The sequence below is a fragment of the Plodia interpunctella genome, chromosome 7 (genome assembly GCF_027563975.2).
Source record: "Plodia interpunctella isolate USDA-ARS_2022_Savannah chromosome 7, ilPloInte3.2, whole genome shotgun sequence".
Lineage (NCBI taxonomy): Eukaryota > Metazoa > Arthropoda > Insecta > Lepidoptera > Pyralidae > Plodia > Plodia interpunctella.
The window spans coordinates 3,995,635-4,012,873 of NC_071300.1; the positions used below are offsets into that span (position 1 = coordinate 3,995,635).

Here is a 17,239-nt window from a genome sequence, read left to right on the forward strand (position 1 = left end):
AACTATTAGTTTCGTGGTTGATATTTTGAACGTTATGTACCTACTATGTTAATAAAATTGTATTATTAATTTTAATATAGAATCATTTAACATTATTAGTAGTTTTGTATTTAAAGAGTGATTATCATCAGTTTGTAATCTTATATTACGGTATTGTCCACTTCGTGTCCACCTTAGAAGGTTGCTCAATTAATATAATAGCCATGTACCCAGCAAGCAATAAAATAAATAATATTAGTAAATAAAATAAATAATATTTATCATTTTTATTCTTATTCCATTGCAAAATAATATAACTTGATATAAATTTTAATTGTATATTGTATTATAATTTGTAGTAAAACCAGCATTTGAAGTATTTATATGTGTGCTCTGTGAGGAAACTCGCTTGGTTGATTCTTGATTCATTCATTCTATCGACTTCCTTTTGCTCTCGCTTTGCTCATTTATTAACTCGTTATAATAAAAAGAATTTCCTACCTATTTATTATTTAAGTACAAAGTTAATACACGTGCAGTAGTGAGTCTATTAACCATCGATTTTAGTCACTCAAAAATTCATTAATTTACATAAAATGTAGGTACGGAAAGTCATTATCATAATTATGTGTCCCTTACAGCATTACCAACCACCATCTAAAGCTTTACCCTATAATTCAATAAGTCATATAAAAATAATAATATATAAATGTAACTACATTTACTTTGTTTTATAATTTATTAGTATACACAATACATACAACGATGTAAACAATGTAAATTAAAGAATAAGCTATCACTGAGCACAATTCGGGGTACCTACCACCGCAAAACAAACAAAGCACAAAATGAGCGCTTATTTTCGACAATTTTCAGACGAGAAGATAATATTCACTCGGGGAAATTATAAAGGATCGCCGTTTCGCGGACTAAATCGATTGTAAACATTGAGTTATCGTAAGAATATTAATTTGAGATATGGTAAAAATTTTGGTTAATTAGAGCCGTATATTTCTAAACCGGTTTTTTGGACATATAGTTAATTAAATTATCAGAATGTTTACTAGAAATATAGCCTTTTTTCATATATAGAATAAAGGAAATAATCCAGCAAAGTGCCTATATGTGCACATCTACAAAAAGGGCAGTAAGGGCAATGAAATATTAATAGTGCAAGTTGAAGGGAAAATCACAAAATAAGGGGGTTTACAAACAGAATTGCGAATTAAGATTTTTATCATGTGCTATTTATATCAACTGCTGTTCCTATGACTAAAACCATTGTTTAATGATATCTTGAATTACCTAACCTACTAAATAACCATCAAGAAAGATATATATTATATTTTAATTAATTTAATATATATCAAGAAAGATATATATTAAATATAAAATAAAATAAATAAAAATCATAATATAAATAATATTATGATTTTTCTTTAATTTTCTTTTCGGTTTTCTTTGAATTAAATAATAAAATAATTTTACATGATTTCGAGGTGACATTTAATTATCTGACATTTAGATTTGTACTGATATATAGATTAGTTACATTGGTTTTCTTTCTGCACTCCTCTTATTTTGTGATTTTGTAAGTTACGAGCGGGCACAGTCTTCTGGGGCATACAATTCTTGTGGTTCATACGACGTAGCGTGCTCAAATATTGCTGCTATTAATCAGATTCCACCAGACGCCCAGAGAAGAATTACCACAAGCGCCAATGTTGCCTGTAACCACCCAAATACTACTAATAAATCTGTACTACAGCGACCTATGGAAGTTTCTATTAATTTTATGTTAGAGGTTCTTTCAGGTTCCACGTTAGCTCAATGTATAATTAAAATTACTTAAATTGTTCTGGTGATTGATTTTATCCAAGGACTAAAAATTGTATTTTATAAACATAACAGGTTAGAAATTACGATTTGGAAGTAGTTTTTGTGTTTGTTTGTTTCGATTTATAAATAAATCTTGTGTTTGTTTGTTTATGTTTTTATAAAAAAAATCAGAACACATTAATTAAATACAATAAATATCTTAGGTATGTTCACTTTGAGTATAACAATTCGAAAATCCCCTGTCGTCCTCAATGTGGTTATTTTCAATCAATTCCGACCTAACTTTGTTTACCTATCCATGCCAAACTTAGCTGGAATTGTCACATCTCATTACAAAAGTTGAATTCAATTTTCGTTGTCAAACTAAGTTACTTTTCGATTGAACTAACAGAGCCGGCACATATTGGTTTTGAGGAATCAATTAAAGTTTTCATCGGAATTGCGAAACTAATTTTCAGTAGTTTGACGTAGTCAGCCATTTGGTCACCAGGTAAGTTCAGGCCACTTGCAGCCTCACTGCTCCTCAATTTAATATCGACAGCTTTAAATTGCCTACCTAGTGACCCCATAAATTGAATTCTAAATTGCTTTCAAAAGTTTATTAATAATTTTGCCTCGGGTCATGTTAGCAGCTAACTATTTTTCTCTCGTTACAATAATTATATACGACTACGTTACCATACAAACATAAAATAAGAAATGTTGACTAATGAAGTAATTTTGTGAAACCAACATTAGTTTGCAGAACTACGTTTGACTAATATTCGTAATTTAAGCTTATCACAAATTCATAGAATTTCGTAGTACAAAATGCGGACTCATCAATTTAAAATTTTCATGTTCAAGAAAGTATATTCACATTAAAACAACGAGACAGTTGAAATTAACTTCTCGGTGGAGGGTCAAGCGCACTTCATATTTCGGTTGTTTTGTTTCAATTTAACTGCACTGTTCGTGTTGAGGCCAACAAATAATTATGGACTTGTTAGTTTTGTGAGATGAGCAAACTTTGTCTCGAACCGACCCTAAAAACAATTGCGGTTTCGTTCTCATTTGAATATTAATATCAACAGAAGAAATTACAATCTCGAATTTAGTGATGCAACGAAATTTGTATACTTAATAATATAAATATATAAATTGCAATTAAAAATATCAAATGTAATTTAAGCACAACACGTCAGACAAATATTGTTGGATCATATTTTTGTGTACGTAATACAGAAATTGTGGGTCATTACAATGAAATTTTAATATCATATTTTCCATCATGTGTTGGGTTATTTACAAAATGTAAATTAATATTATATTGTACAGTATATGTCCAATGGGTTATATAACCTGACAATGGCAATATGATGTAAGTATGAACACAAAAGTAGTGGATAATATGGTTAACATCTATCTATAAAAATATAAGTACTTTAGCTGAGCTTCCGATATTCATAAAAAAGTTAAAGCATAACATAGTATGCTTTAACTTTTTTATGAATATCGGAATGCCTTTTTGGCTACAACTATTGAGCATAGACATAATTTCGTCTACGAAAATGTTTACTATCGTATTTTTGCACAAAACCCACATTAATCAAACTAGAATAGAAGTTAAAAACTAGGATACACTTTCAGACTGGCCTAAAACGTTTTGAAATTGGAAAAAAAAGTGTTCTTCGATAATGATCAGAATAATGTTATTATCCAATCACGAGACAATAACGTCCGTAAAATAGAATATCAGCGCTTCCACTCAGACGGAATTCATTATTAAATTAGCATTTAGTAGGTATCAGATCAAATTGGTCCCCATGGGTTCAATATCGCCGGCTTTATGTTTATTTATCAGACCCTTTAAAGGACCCGTCGAATATTATACCGGGCTTATAGTATTTGCATTACTAAATGTGTACTTGCTAACAAATAATGAAAACAATTAGTACTTAAGCTAATTACCTACTTATTTAAAAGTTTAATTTATTTAATGAATGAAATGAATATTTTTGAAAAATACAATTTAAGTTCCTATCTAAATACAATGCGGATTATCATTCTGATAATACAATATAGCTACTAATTTTCAAGGATACCTACCTAGAGTACCTAATACACGCAAAAGTTTTTGAGGATGTATGTTTGTAAAAAAGTATTACTATGAAATGTTGTACATGGGTAGAATATAGCCTGAAATAACACATAGGGTTCGGTTTATATCCCGAAATTACAAAGGGAGCAAAGCTGGGGTGCAGCTAGTTCTGAATATAGTGTCAATCTTGTTGAATTATGTTTATCTCATGCCCAAATTGAATGAGACCTTCGTCAGCCAATTTCAAAATTTACAGAATAGGTACATTTTGAAACGTATCATCAGAAACAGGCACATTCTGACCCATAACAGGAATCGCATTGGTGTTAGTAAGAATACTGTTATAACTGACATGAATGTTGTTCCTCTGACAGTGAGAAGTGCTTCCGTGAGTTGCGGCCATTGGCAACAAAAGCGCCTGCTCTGTGACTATCGCATTACCTCTTCTACGCGATTTGTAAAGGTTTCCTCTCGCCCCAGTTTCTATGTATTGTGCCAATCATTGATACGTTCTGACATTTTCATGACAGCTTTATCAGGTGTTTTGTATACAAAGATTCCACTATATATTTAAAATAAACTACGTAGTTTTGAAACAGGTAAATCGAGGAGACACGTTCACGAGATCCCTGTAAATTGATAACATTAGCTACATCTTGGCCTCAATAAAGCAGGTGCTTTAATATCTTATTCATCATCATCAATAGCCATGAAATGTCCCCACTGCTGGGGCATTGGCCTTCCTTACGGATGGATATGGAGTTTGGGCCATGACACACGGGCCCATTGCGGATTGGCGGGTTTTAACAACTGCAAAAACAACCGGGACCAACGGCTAGGCAATAAAAGAACATTTAAAAATAAATAAACCTAAATTACAATTTTATTCTAATTCAATCCATGAAAATTGTTTACAACTCAACCTCTATTTGGCTCCATAAAACAGGTCAGCATGTGTAAAATTAGGGAAAGGGACACATTGCAAATTGCTATTGATTCTCGCGTCACGTCATTTCACGGAGTGGATAACTCGTGAGAAATGTTTGAATTTACGGTGCCTTGAGCACGGATGCCTGAATTTCTCCAAATTATTTGACATTCCTGCTTGCTTTGATATTTGTATCTGCAGGTGTTTTGTTAAGGAACGTTGGCAAAATATGCTTGTCAGCCGTCGTGTATGCAGCAGAGGGTAATGCCGTGGTTGAAGTTAACAATAGGAATTATTAATGTCTTTCAACGTTCTTGTTTGCATTATACATCATGCTAACAAACAATTTGAACGTTGTATTCTCTGTGCTAATGAGATTTTCTCTATCGTTCTACAATTCGTGGATATTTTAATGAGTACAATGAATGCTGAATAGGTATAACTAAAGAGATTCTCATGTTGTGAACGTCAAATTACACACAATCCGAATCACATTTTGAAAAAGCTAAATTCCAAGGAGCATAACTGCATCACAATATAATTTATATTGTACGGGAAACCATGTTAGCAAGTTATTTGTTCATAAAACAATAAGCCATGAATTTCGTCCAATAAAGAAATGCTCCGAATTAAAGGAATGTACTAGCCGTACATTCCCTACGGAGCGGGCGAATATTTATTCCAGCAACGTAACTGAGGACTCACAATTATTGGGTAAATGTTTACCAAGTCGAGTGGCCTCTTGCTCTCTGTACATGTGCCAAGTGCTTTCCCATTATAGGAAAGTACTAGTTGCTTTCTCACGAACTCACTGCAATGAGCCAATAAAGGAAATAAAGTACTGCAGTTAGTTACAGGAGAAAGATTTCCCGAGTCTGCCAAGTGATAAACTTTAGATATGTTGTCTGAAATAGTAGAAATTTTGAAATGTCGGGAGTGGTCGGGAAGAGTTCTCGTGTATAAATCCCGACGTGAAAGATAATCGGGTTGGCAGCAGTGATTCGTTCACAAATTGAATAAAAGACAGGGAATATACTGTGGGGGAGGGACGTGGCCGATATTCCCGCCTAAACTGCGGAACCCTCACTTCGTTTATAATTTAGTGCTTCATTCACAGGCCAACGGAGTTAGTATTATTATCTCATTTAAATTCAAATTACGCTCATAAATGTTGTTTGATCTGCGTTTACTTTGTGTTTATGCCTTCAAAGTCAAAATGCTCGTAAATCGTGGTAAAAATGATGTTCGTTTATTTTGGGTTTTTAAAATAAGAAAAAAAAATGTTTGAAAAGGTTTTTTTCTTTTACTGAAACTGAAAGCTTACAATAGCATAAGATAAGGAAACTAATAAAACTCAATTTCGTACAGTTTAAACATTGTTATTATTATTTTTATCTTTCCATTTTCTGTTCTGTAAATAAAAAAGGAAGGGTTGAGTTAAAATAAATTGAATAAAGTAGAACTTGTGAAACGTTTTAGGAAATCAATGTCCCTAGCAAATTCCTTCGAATGTCTTGTCAGGTTTGTACTGATCCCGGGAGTATTTCATTACTTGTATCTAATTTAGCGGAAAATCAAATCTTTCAATGAGATTATCGTAAGGTTGTAGAGTTTGCCGCTTCAAGTTTCGAAGCTTTCACGCCTCTGAAGGTATTGAGATTGTGACTTTTGTATTCACTTTGATATTTACTTAGTTATTTTGAGCCCGTTATAGTTCAGACAAAAAAATATTCACATGTAAATATATTTAAATTTTTTTGAATACGGGTTAAAATAAAAACAAAAATAAAAAAAGCAAAAATCTTTGACCTCCGATGTATAATGGTTTGTAAAAGGTTCAGTTCATTTCTTTCCCAAAATGACTTAATCATATTTACGAGCTATTATCTTTCTTTTTGGGATTAAAAGAAAGACTCGGCGGGCTGGACGGCAACCGCGGGCTACCAAACGACTACCCAATAGAAATTTCATTACTTCATTCCGATTTCCCGGCGCCTTTGACTTTTCTCGCCAACAAAAAGGCTGGCCGACCGCTGGCGGTGGTTTTGACGGAATTAATTGAAGTTTTCGCGCGAAAATACCAAACTAATTAGCGGTAGTTCTGCTATGCCAGTGCTCGGATCAGGTAGCTACACGCGAATACGCTCGAATTTTCGCTCTTTTTACGCTTGGTTAGCGCGATTTATGTTCCTGTATTTAGTACTTTGCTTTTTATATCAATGCTATATGCTTAGGTACTATTCCTTATTTTATGTACTAAATTTACCTAGTAATAGCAACATTTTAGTTTTGAGTTTTGTGCTTGTTTAATTTTAATATTTAACTGTATTTCATATAGTACTTAAGGAGTTGGTAAGTTAATTTTAAAAAGAGAAAAATATATTATATATTTTTAGGTTTCTTTTACTCTAAATTATCAGAAAAATGAAACTACTGTTAGTAGAAAGTCTAATATTATGTCAAACAAAAGTTACAACTATGAATGTATATAAATTGCCTTATCGATTTTGTATCTACATTCAATTACATTAACGGATCAACGCAGTAAATTCCTCACATTATACCGGTATAAAAAGCCATGAGAAAAGGGTCTCCTCATAAATATTTTAACAACTGTGTAACATCGGTTCTTGAGTATACTACTAAATGTTCGTAAATCCTTGTTCGCTCAGGTACTACCTGAGCGTCGACTAAAAGAACATGTTGGTTTTTCGTGTCAATTTTATAGTATTTTTGGATAGCTAATTATCATTCTAGATATTATAAAGACGTCATGACTGATAATTGAGTTTTTATAGAAAATAAAAGTGCATCGCGTATTATAATATAGGTAAGCTAAATAAGTAGAATAAAAATATATTTATTTAATAACTGAACAATATTTCGTAATGTGCTCTTTATGTCTATAATGTATTCAGTAGATAGTTAAAATAAAAAAATGTTGTAGCCCGACCAGAGAAATTATACTTATTGCTATCAAAGTAATTCTCCGTCAATCGAAGGATACTTTTGACGATTTGTTACTTATCACTTGGAAAACGCTCTTCAACTTCTTTGTGAAGAGTTGCAAGTTCGTTATTAAAAGTTACGGGGTTCGCGCAGATTTCATATCGTTTTATTTCTGTACTTATGAGTCAACATATTTGTAAATAATGTTTTAAAATGTTCAGGTCTCACAACCATTGGTTGTTACTGTGAGAACGCATTGATTAAATACTCGACGTTTGAGGCTTATTGACAGTCTGCTTTTAATTACATCATCCAACTTCCCGAATGCAGCCCATCCCAATCGGATCGGCTTCTTAACCTCTTGAGAGAATTTGTGTAGCGTGAGTATCTGTCCGAGGTACGAGTATATATCTTATTACTAACTAATATTACAAATGTACTTGCTTATAAGACTACTACCACTACTTACTGTATTGCTTAAATTATTTAGTAAATATAAAACTTAAAAATAGAATGGCGAATTCATTAGGTAAAGTTTATTCAGTACAGATACTACCTAATTGATTAGTGAGAAGGTATGTATTTTTATTCTTTCACACATCATCTACTAGAAGGATTGTGTCAAATTTAAAAATGCATGCTAAAATAGCATACATTTTTCTACAATGTTACGCGAGCAAAGACCCGGAGCACAGCTAGCTAATATAAAAATTCAGAGATTTTTTATCGCTCGCAAGTTTATCGGAAAAAATTGTAGATTAATGAAACATAGTGCTGATTATAAAGTACGGAGCCGAGGGAAATCTCGGTAAGTTCCTGTAACAATGGTCACATAAAATATTACTACTAATATCCTCGTTTATATGAGCGCAGTGCAAGTTTACTAGCTTCTGTTGAGCTATTATTATGGAAGAGTTATTATTAAGAAGAGTACGTAAAGAAGCGGGGCGTGCGGCGGCGGAGCGTTGTTGATTTCTCTGTTCTGTGACTGATTATAAATTAGGTGTTTAAAAAAAATATATTCAGGGATGATTATAATACGGGACACAACATTAAAATAAGTTATTTAAAAATGGATTGCGGTAGGCAAAGCGCCCGTTTGAATTTTTGCACATACAAAAATGTCAAAAAACTGTCTTCAATAAATCAAAATAAATTTTCCGCGTATTTTCCTAATTGAAATAAATCTAAATGTTGAAAATTGTTATTAATCTATAAATAGTTTACAAACGGTACATCTACGGTCTTTATAATATTACAAGTAGGACTAATTAAAGAGTGTTTTTACAGTTTTATAAAAAATAAACTTTGAACATAATTTCACTAAGTACATCGCTGTACACAACTTCTTTGCGTTGTTTATGACTAATATAAGCCCAGATAACGCTTTATAAAAGATTTATTTCTGAAAATTTTACATTATAAATGTCGTTACAAATTGGTAGAATATTATTGCCGCTTTTGCGGAGCCTTTCTCCGCAATTGTCTGCAAAGTATTTAAGGCCAGCAAAGGAGAATTTAACAATAAGTTTTCTTGGAACCCAAGCGATATACCAAATATCTAATGAATGTTTACTACTGATTTTTACGTACAGTAAGTATTTATTTATTTTATCAGCTGTTGTGTAAATATTTGTATAAAATTTAATTTTTTCATGTACAATATTTATTTAATTAGTTGTATAATACATTTTAGTTTCTTTATTTCTAAAAAATCGTTCAGTGAATACTTGTATTCATAACAAAAACTTAATTACGTAATTTTTTATACTTACAATAAATCGATTTGAACTGTTCCAGAAACGATCGTTGCCTAAAGAGTACTTAACGAAAGTAATTTCACGAAACTTGAGAAACATTGTCTTAAACAACAAAGAGGGCTGACTCGTTATTTTCGAGGGTTAATCATCTTTATCGGGGCTGAAATCAAGGGGAAATTTGTAATTTGCTTAATATTTTCGTCTACTTCGAAGACGCAGAAGTTTGGTCAACTTTTATTTTTCGTTTCTTGAAAACTTTGTGACGAGGATTGATATTTATTATTTAGGAGATCTTTTCCATCACATTTTAATGGAACTTTTGATTTATATGCTATGTCATTTGGGTTTACAACGCAATATATATTATAAATGCAAAAGTTTGTGAGGATGTGTGTATGTATTTATGTTTGTTACTTTTTCACGCAAAATCTACAGGATCGATTGGTATGAAATTTGGTACATGGGTAGAATATAACCTGGAATAACACATAAGGTACCCGAAATTTCCATGGGAGCGAAGTCCCAGAGCGAAGCTAGTAATACATACTTTGCTCGGTTGACGTAAATTATTAAATTTAATCTAATGTAATAAAAGTACATACTGTGATGTTGAAAGATGACAAATTAAAAAATAGAATTTTATACAAATTTTATATTTCAGCCAGTTCCGTAATTTAAGTAACAATGCATGCGTGGGAGTAAATAATAAAATTTTTGAAACTTTTTTAAAACTTTTGAATTACCTATTATATTCAAAAATAACACTTCATATTTTGATCATGCAGATTTACTTATAAGTATAGGTAATTTACATGGGAGTCAATTTTAAATGAGTACATCGTTATTTTTACGCCAATTAAACCGCCCGCGGTTATTTATAATGGAATGCGTGGAAACCGGCGAAAATGTTGATTACAGCAGGTTCCACAAAGAATTTTATAAATCCACTTGAAAATATTTCAGCATCAAAGTCAGTGAACCGGTTTATGTAAACATTTCTCAATACCAAATATCATTGCCAGGTAAATAATTACTGAATATTTGCATTTCAATTATTTTAATTCTCATTAAAATAAAATTCGCATCCCAAAAGCCAAGTTCACATGAAAAATTACATAACTACCAATCAGAAACGGTGAAACATTCCTATATTTTATTGTTTCTGACAGTAGAAATGAATGACTTAACTTTTTCAGGCGTCAAAAAGCATTCTGAAGCGTAAAAATGTGCATTTATAGTTTACTAGCTGCGCCCCGGGGCTTTGCTCCGGAATTTGGGGATAAAAATTACCCTAAGTGTTATTCCAGGTTATATATAATTTGGTACACGGGTTTTTACCCGACCGTACCAAATTTCATAATAATCGGTCCAGTACATTTTGCGTGAAAAAGTAACTAACATAACATAAACTCATACATACTCACAATTATTCGCATTTATAATATTGGTAGGATATATTTTAAATATTCTTAGAAAAACAATTCACGAACATTTTATAAGTGGAACGCATAAACGCTTAGTCGTTGGTGGATTAAGTTGTTTTAGTGGCAAAGTTATGTTGAGGTAAAGTGGGTTTTAGTGTCGCCATGTGCATCCTTGCGGATAAGTTTGACCATAGTGAACTTTGTACTCTGTGGCTTATGTGCACTGCTGCTTATAACACTGTGTAATGGAACACACAAGGTTATTATTATCACGTTAACATTATTATGGGAACTTCCTAAAAGTAAAGAATTAAAAAATAATGTACCCTAGATAGTCCAAATCCACATTATAAATGCGAAAGTTTGTACATTTGTTTATTGTTAGTCTACGCTTTATCTACAGCAATCTTATTGTTTTTTATATAGTTATACGTAGTTAAAGTAAAGTAAGTAAAAGAAACACATTGGGTTCCACTCATACCTTAAAAAAAAGAACGAATCTCATGGGAAGTACACGTGGGTAACGCCGCGTGTAAAAGATATATCTTTTGGCTTGATTAGATACATATAGCATTAATCTGCACATTTATAAAAGAAAGAAAAGGTACCTAATCGATTACCGGCATTTTTATTCAAAATATATTCCATGAAAATATTTCAAGCCGAAATCCACAATAAATTAATGCGACATACCGTGAAATCACTTAACTCAAACCGCTCAGTCCCGACCATAAACATGCATTATCGATAAACTTAGAATCCATTAACTAACAGCTGCATGGGCGACTTAATCTTAACAAGATTATCTATGTTGTGTCAATGTTATAACTGCGAATAAGATCTTTGTGTGATTCACTAGAACTCGCAAATTTCTAAAAATAATTATAATATACATACCTAGACGGATAGATAATCTGCTGCTACTTAGATTACAGAATCTGAAACAAAAATATATTATATTTAGATTTTCAAATTGTAGGTATTTGTAGAAGTTATGTTGCAAATATAATGTCAAATACATGTGGTCACAATTGCTATGATTCTCGTAATAAATAAATTTTATGGATTGCATTTTGTGTTAAATAAAATTGAAAATTCTACTAATATTTATTCTAAACCTACAATCAAGAAAAACCGATAATATTTCAATGAAAATAGATAGCTATTACATGGATTTTTTGGTCCAATTTTTATCCTTAAATTCCTAAAGGAGCGGAGCCCAGGGAAGCAAGTAAGAAAATGCTTTTTGTTTGTTTGTAATATTTTTATAGTACAAGGAACATATGATAAGAGAACATAGACAATAGAATAGATAAATATACTCGTATCCGGTGGACTTAACCCATAAAGGGATCTCCTCCAGCTGGAGAACCTTTTCGCTGGTTAACTAATCAGAGATAGTTTTAAGAAGTAGTAAAAAAAGGCATGCTTTTTATGCAGCAAAGTCGTCTGTCTTTGCCAATTTGTTAAAGAACCTTTTGATTCGTAAATATTGGAATGTTAACCAAGTGAAATCTTCCAAGTCAATGGATTTATACACAAATCACAGAATCAAATAAAGATCCGTAGATTAATCTATCTCCGGGTAGCTCGATTGCCTTGTCCTAAGCAAACTACTTGATCCAAGAGTTTGTGTTCCGAGCCAATAAAACCTTCACAATTTCTGTAAGGCGATTTTACTTTTGTACGAGTGATGGCTTAATTACAACTTAATTAACTCTTAGATGTCGGTGAATTACAACTGGGATAAAGTAATTTCGGCTTTCCTAAAGAATACTTCTTTGCCTGACATCATACGATCTCTTATATATTATTTGTAATAGACAGTCGGTATGTGAAGTATGTATTATTAAGGATTTTTTCGCTGGCACACTAAACATTACGGGAGTATAGCGCTACCGCAGCAACAGCGGAAGCGTGGGAAAAACTAGAAGCGAGATTGCGCGGGACATAACGTCATTGCTTGGATGTGAGGTTGCGCGGGCGACTTGTTTTGTGGAAAAGTGGTACGTGTCGTTTTGTACATGTGCATATTGTTTTGCATCTTTTTAACAATATTTTTATCATATTTACTAATATGCCAACGGGAAAAATTAAATTGTCAGGGTAGGTGGTATTCTTATCAATCAATATTGATAAAAATGTCTGTTTCTATATTATGTGGTTAATAAAATAAATTGCAATGATTAAACTTAAACGAAGTTACAATTAATTTCAATTTTATTTCTTTAAATCACATTGAAAAATGATCTATCGTTCTAATATATATATATATATATATATATATATATATATATATATATATACATATATATTAATCTGCAACATGGAAATATAATAAAGTGGGATTATTATTAGAAAAGTCACAGTACACTCTGCCTCATGTGAACATGACCATTAGCCGACGTGGCCTCCATGGGCCGCGCTACCTGATAACGAATTTGCAATAAATTTGTTCACGTTGATGTGCAGTTAACTGTACCAACCTAAAGAGCTGCAAATGAAAATTTATATACAAACATAAGCACTCGGGCGTATCATTTTTCTAAATTAGCTCAGCGAGTCTCTTTAATGCATAGGCACTTTCCGCGCCTCGCGTGTTGAGGGAAAGAGAGAAATGATGCAGCTGGGAGTCGGTGCTAACTTTTTTTACCGACTATGTCAGATCAAAAGAAAGGGTCAGGTTTTAGTCATTTATACGAGTAACTAACAATGTAATTTTTAGAACATGCGGAACAACAAGCGGAACGTAAACTTCGACGCTTTATGCTGAGGAGATGTCAACCTTGGAGAGGAGAAAAAGCGAAAACCTTGTAAGTACCTACTTTAAAACTAGCTGCAGCTATTTCTGTAATAATCTTAAAGTTGTTAGTGAAACCTAGCTTTTAATAAGTGCATTAGTTAGTTCTTAGCTACTGCTATTTATACTTGTCTAGTCAAGTTAGTTGTCAAAATCTCTAAAAATGTGAAGTTCTTTTTGGAGTTTTTGGTAAATGATTTTACATTTAATTGACTTTAAAAGGGTGTGAAAAGATATATTCATCGCCGGCAAAGTGACAGTCCTGGTGTTGCAGGCGTACATAGGCCGCAGTGACCACTTACCATCAGGTGGGCCGCACCTGTTTGCTTGCTCAGTAGTATAAAAAAATTGTAACAAAGTGATAGATAGTTTAGTTTTTATCTTGAAATAACAATTGTAGACAAACAGAGAAAATGGATGAACTGATACATTTCTATAAATGGAGGGAACAGTTCTATTCCGTGAAAGAAGAGAAATTATCTGAACCACATCAGGCTGTTCACTAAGTCGTTTGTTAGTGTTAACTAACTCACTGATCATTTATATCCATTGGAAAATACGTTCTCTAGAAAATCTAGTTTAATCCCAATCCTAACTAATATTATTTTGAAAGCAACTTGGTTCGAATATATTTGTTGTTCACCCCTTATCTACTCAAACAATCTTCTTGAGATTATTCATAATTAATCTTAGGTAATCGTATGAAGATTTTTTTATAACAGTTTACCAAAATTGTATTCAAAATTTAATAAAATTATTTGAGTGGTAATGCGTGAAGAACATTCGCTGTTCGGGAATTTCAGGTTACATCAAATTTCAGCTTTCTACGTCAGTTAGTTTACTCAGTAACGCAAGAGTTTTATATATATAGAATAGATAGATTGGAATTCATCAAAACTGATATGGGAACAATGTAAATAATTTAACACCAATAACAATGGTAGCTTTTAACAGTAAGTGTCATCACGCTTAACGAGATTGAAACATATTCCAAAGCGTGGATATTAATTTGTGGAATCTCCCGGGCAACGCTCGACGAAAGGTATTACGAAAATTTAATTGAAGTTTTGATTAAGCACTATCGCACATGCCAGTCCCAATGTACACACTCACGTTTAACGTAAAAAGCATTTCGTCGATACGTAAATATTTTAATTAAGTAACTAAATGAAAAAGAAAATATCGTTTCCCGTTTTTAAATGTTACATCAAATAGCTGACTGAAAAATAAATTTGTTTATTTACTTACATTTTTGAAAATCGAATAAATTTTTTATTTTAATTTGTATAATAATCGTTACATTTTAAACATAACATCAAATAACTGGCTGAAAACATTATTTGATAATCGAACGTCTTTTCTTGAATTTGTTTCACACAACCTGTCAAATAATACGTTTTTTATTTTTATTTTCGAATATGAATCTTAAGATAAAACAGGTAAAGTTTAAAATACTTTAACGGATATTTGCCAATAGGTCGTATTGGCTTTTGATCAATAAACAAATAATGGGAGCAAGGGATTGATGGAAGCGAATGAGTCCACGTCCTAAGCAAACTCCTGCAGTATCCGAACCAAGTCTTTTGTGTTACGCCTATTCAAAATGTTCTACTTAGAACCGCTGTTGAAATATTGATCTTAAGTAGCTTATTCAGGGAATACTAAAGTGCTTGTATTGAGTTTACTTTAAAATTAAATTCATATGTATTGTACGTCATAGCTACACAAGTTCAATTATTACATGGATTTATAATTATAAAATTTTCTAAATATAATATATCAAAATGGTATTTAATTTCGTATTATCAAAACCTGTAAGTTTCGAATAAGGTCTCAAATAAATAAATAATATGTAAGTATACCTACTTAGATTCCAAAAACATAACTTTTTGATCAGAAGAAAACACCTCGACAATTAAACTTTACTGTCGCAAAGCATAGAGCAAACATTTAAAAAATCCGTTTTAATTCTCATTACCACGCTGCTAGCCTGCCAGTAATATCTGCCGACAAACAACGACACAACTTTAATAAAAGCAAATCGCATTAACACCTAACTTGCTAAGCCTTTTTATTGTAGCCGCGAGTGACGTGCCGCAGAGAAAATGTTATAACACAGACTATGCGAACACCGATATTTTTGCGACTTGATTGTTTCTTTAACGCTTGTTGCTTCATATACCTAAACCTTACGTATTTGGTTTGTTTTGGAATCTTCTAGGTACACTATCTTGTACTTTTAATTACAATTTAAACTTTTAATGTATTTAACTTTAAAATCAATAAGTATCTTATAATTTTTACCCATTACAACGCACTTAACTAAGTAACTTAAATAAATAAGTAAATGATAAACATTTAATTTTCTTTTTCATCTGATGTCGTGTAGGTCTGATATTGTTGGATAAAAGAAGAGCTTATGTAGAATAGAGACTATTATATTATATTTTTTATAATATAACTTATAAATACTTTTTTTATAATATAACGTAATTATACTTAATATACCTACATTTATTTTCTATTTATCTCCATTACATGGCCAATATTTATGTCCAAAAATGTAATCTATCGAAATGAAGTAAATTGAGTAAGATAAAAAAGATCTATTTTAAAATATACATTTATTTTACCCATTCTGCTTCACAGATCCTTGCATAAAATGACAAGTAAACGTTCACAGGGGAACAAGCTCAATTTCTCCCCAATAACATAAACAAAAACTTGGGATAAAACGGCTCATAAACTTAACTGATATTTCAGCAACAAAAGCTTTCAGTTTATCAAGTTAGAGGTACGAATAGGTTTAGGTCAATTATCGTAAGCTATTGCCTGCGAATCTACTGGCATACCAATCTTCCTTGTGCAAACATCAAGAGCCATAGGTTTATGGAATTCAAGAGTACAGACAAGTTTAAAAAAATCACATCAATGTATTACGTCAATGTGTCTGAAGAGTTCCTTAGGGTTCCGTACCGAAGGGTAAAACTGAATACCTCTTGTCCTGCTGTCCATCGCTCCTGATCATTGGAATTGTAATATAGGTAAATAAAGAATAGATATTTTCATATAACGTTTCCCTTTTATTTAACGCGCTAGCCTCTAGAACTACTGGTCTGATTTGGAAATTGATTTCTAGTTTTTATAGTTACCATTAGAAATCGCTGGCGACAACAAGTTTGGATATTTTAATAGTTACTTATTATTTACTAAATAAAACTGCGGCTGATATTCATGATGTGAGATGCATTGTTTACTCACGTAAATAGTAATATTATTGTGATTATGAAACTATAATATCATAAGTTTGAAAATTGCAAAAGCAAGCAAAAAGCTTTATTTTAACTACTTGGGGTAGGTTGCATCGTCAACTTTAACGTGCGCAGAAAAACGCCATTATATCTAAACGTCAGCGGCGCGCCGGTTAAAATCAATGTCAAATGTGACGGTGCAACTCACCCTTATTCTAAATTCATGACG

At 32.0% G+C, this 17,239-nt stretch overlaps 1 protein-coding gene across 9 annotated transcripts in view; it reads right to left on the reverse strand.

Moving 5' to 3' along the window:
• The window catches only part of mub (mushroom-body expressed), a 160,999-nt gene that overhangs the window by 36,078 nt on the left and 107,682 nt on the right, over window positions 1-17,239 (reverse strand). For 8 of the 9 annotated variants that reach the window (XM_053748009.1, XM_053748010.1, XM_053748006.2 and 5 more), the window contains exon 3: window positions 11,857-11,897. The exons of the other annotated variant lie outside the window; for it this stretch is intronic. The gene's annotated coding sequence lies outside the window, so the exon portion shown is untranslated. The remainder of the gene's footprint in view (window positions 1-11,856; window positions 11,898-17,239) is intronic. 9 annotated transcript variants of the gene reach the window in all.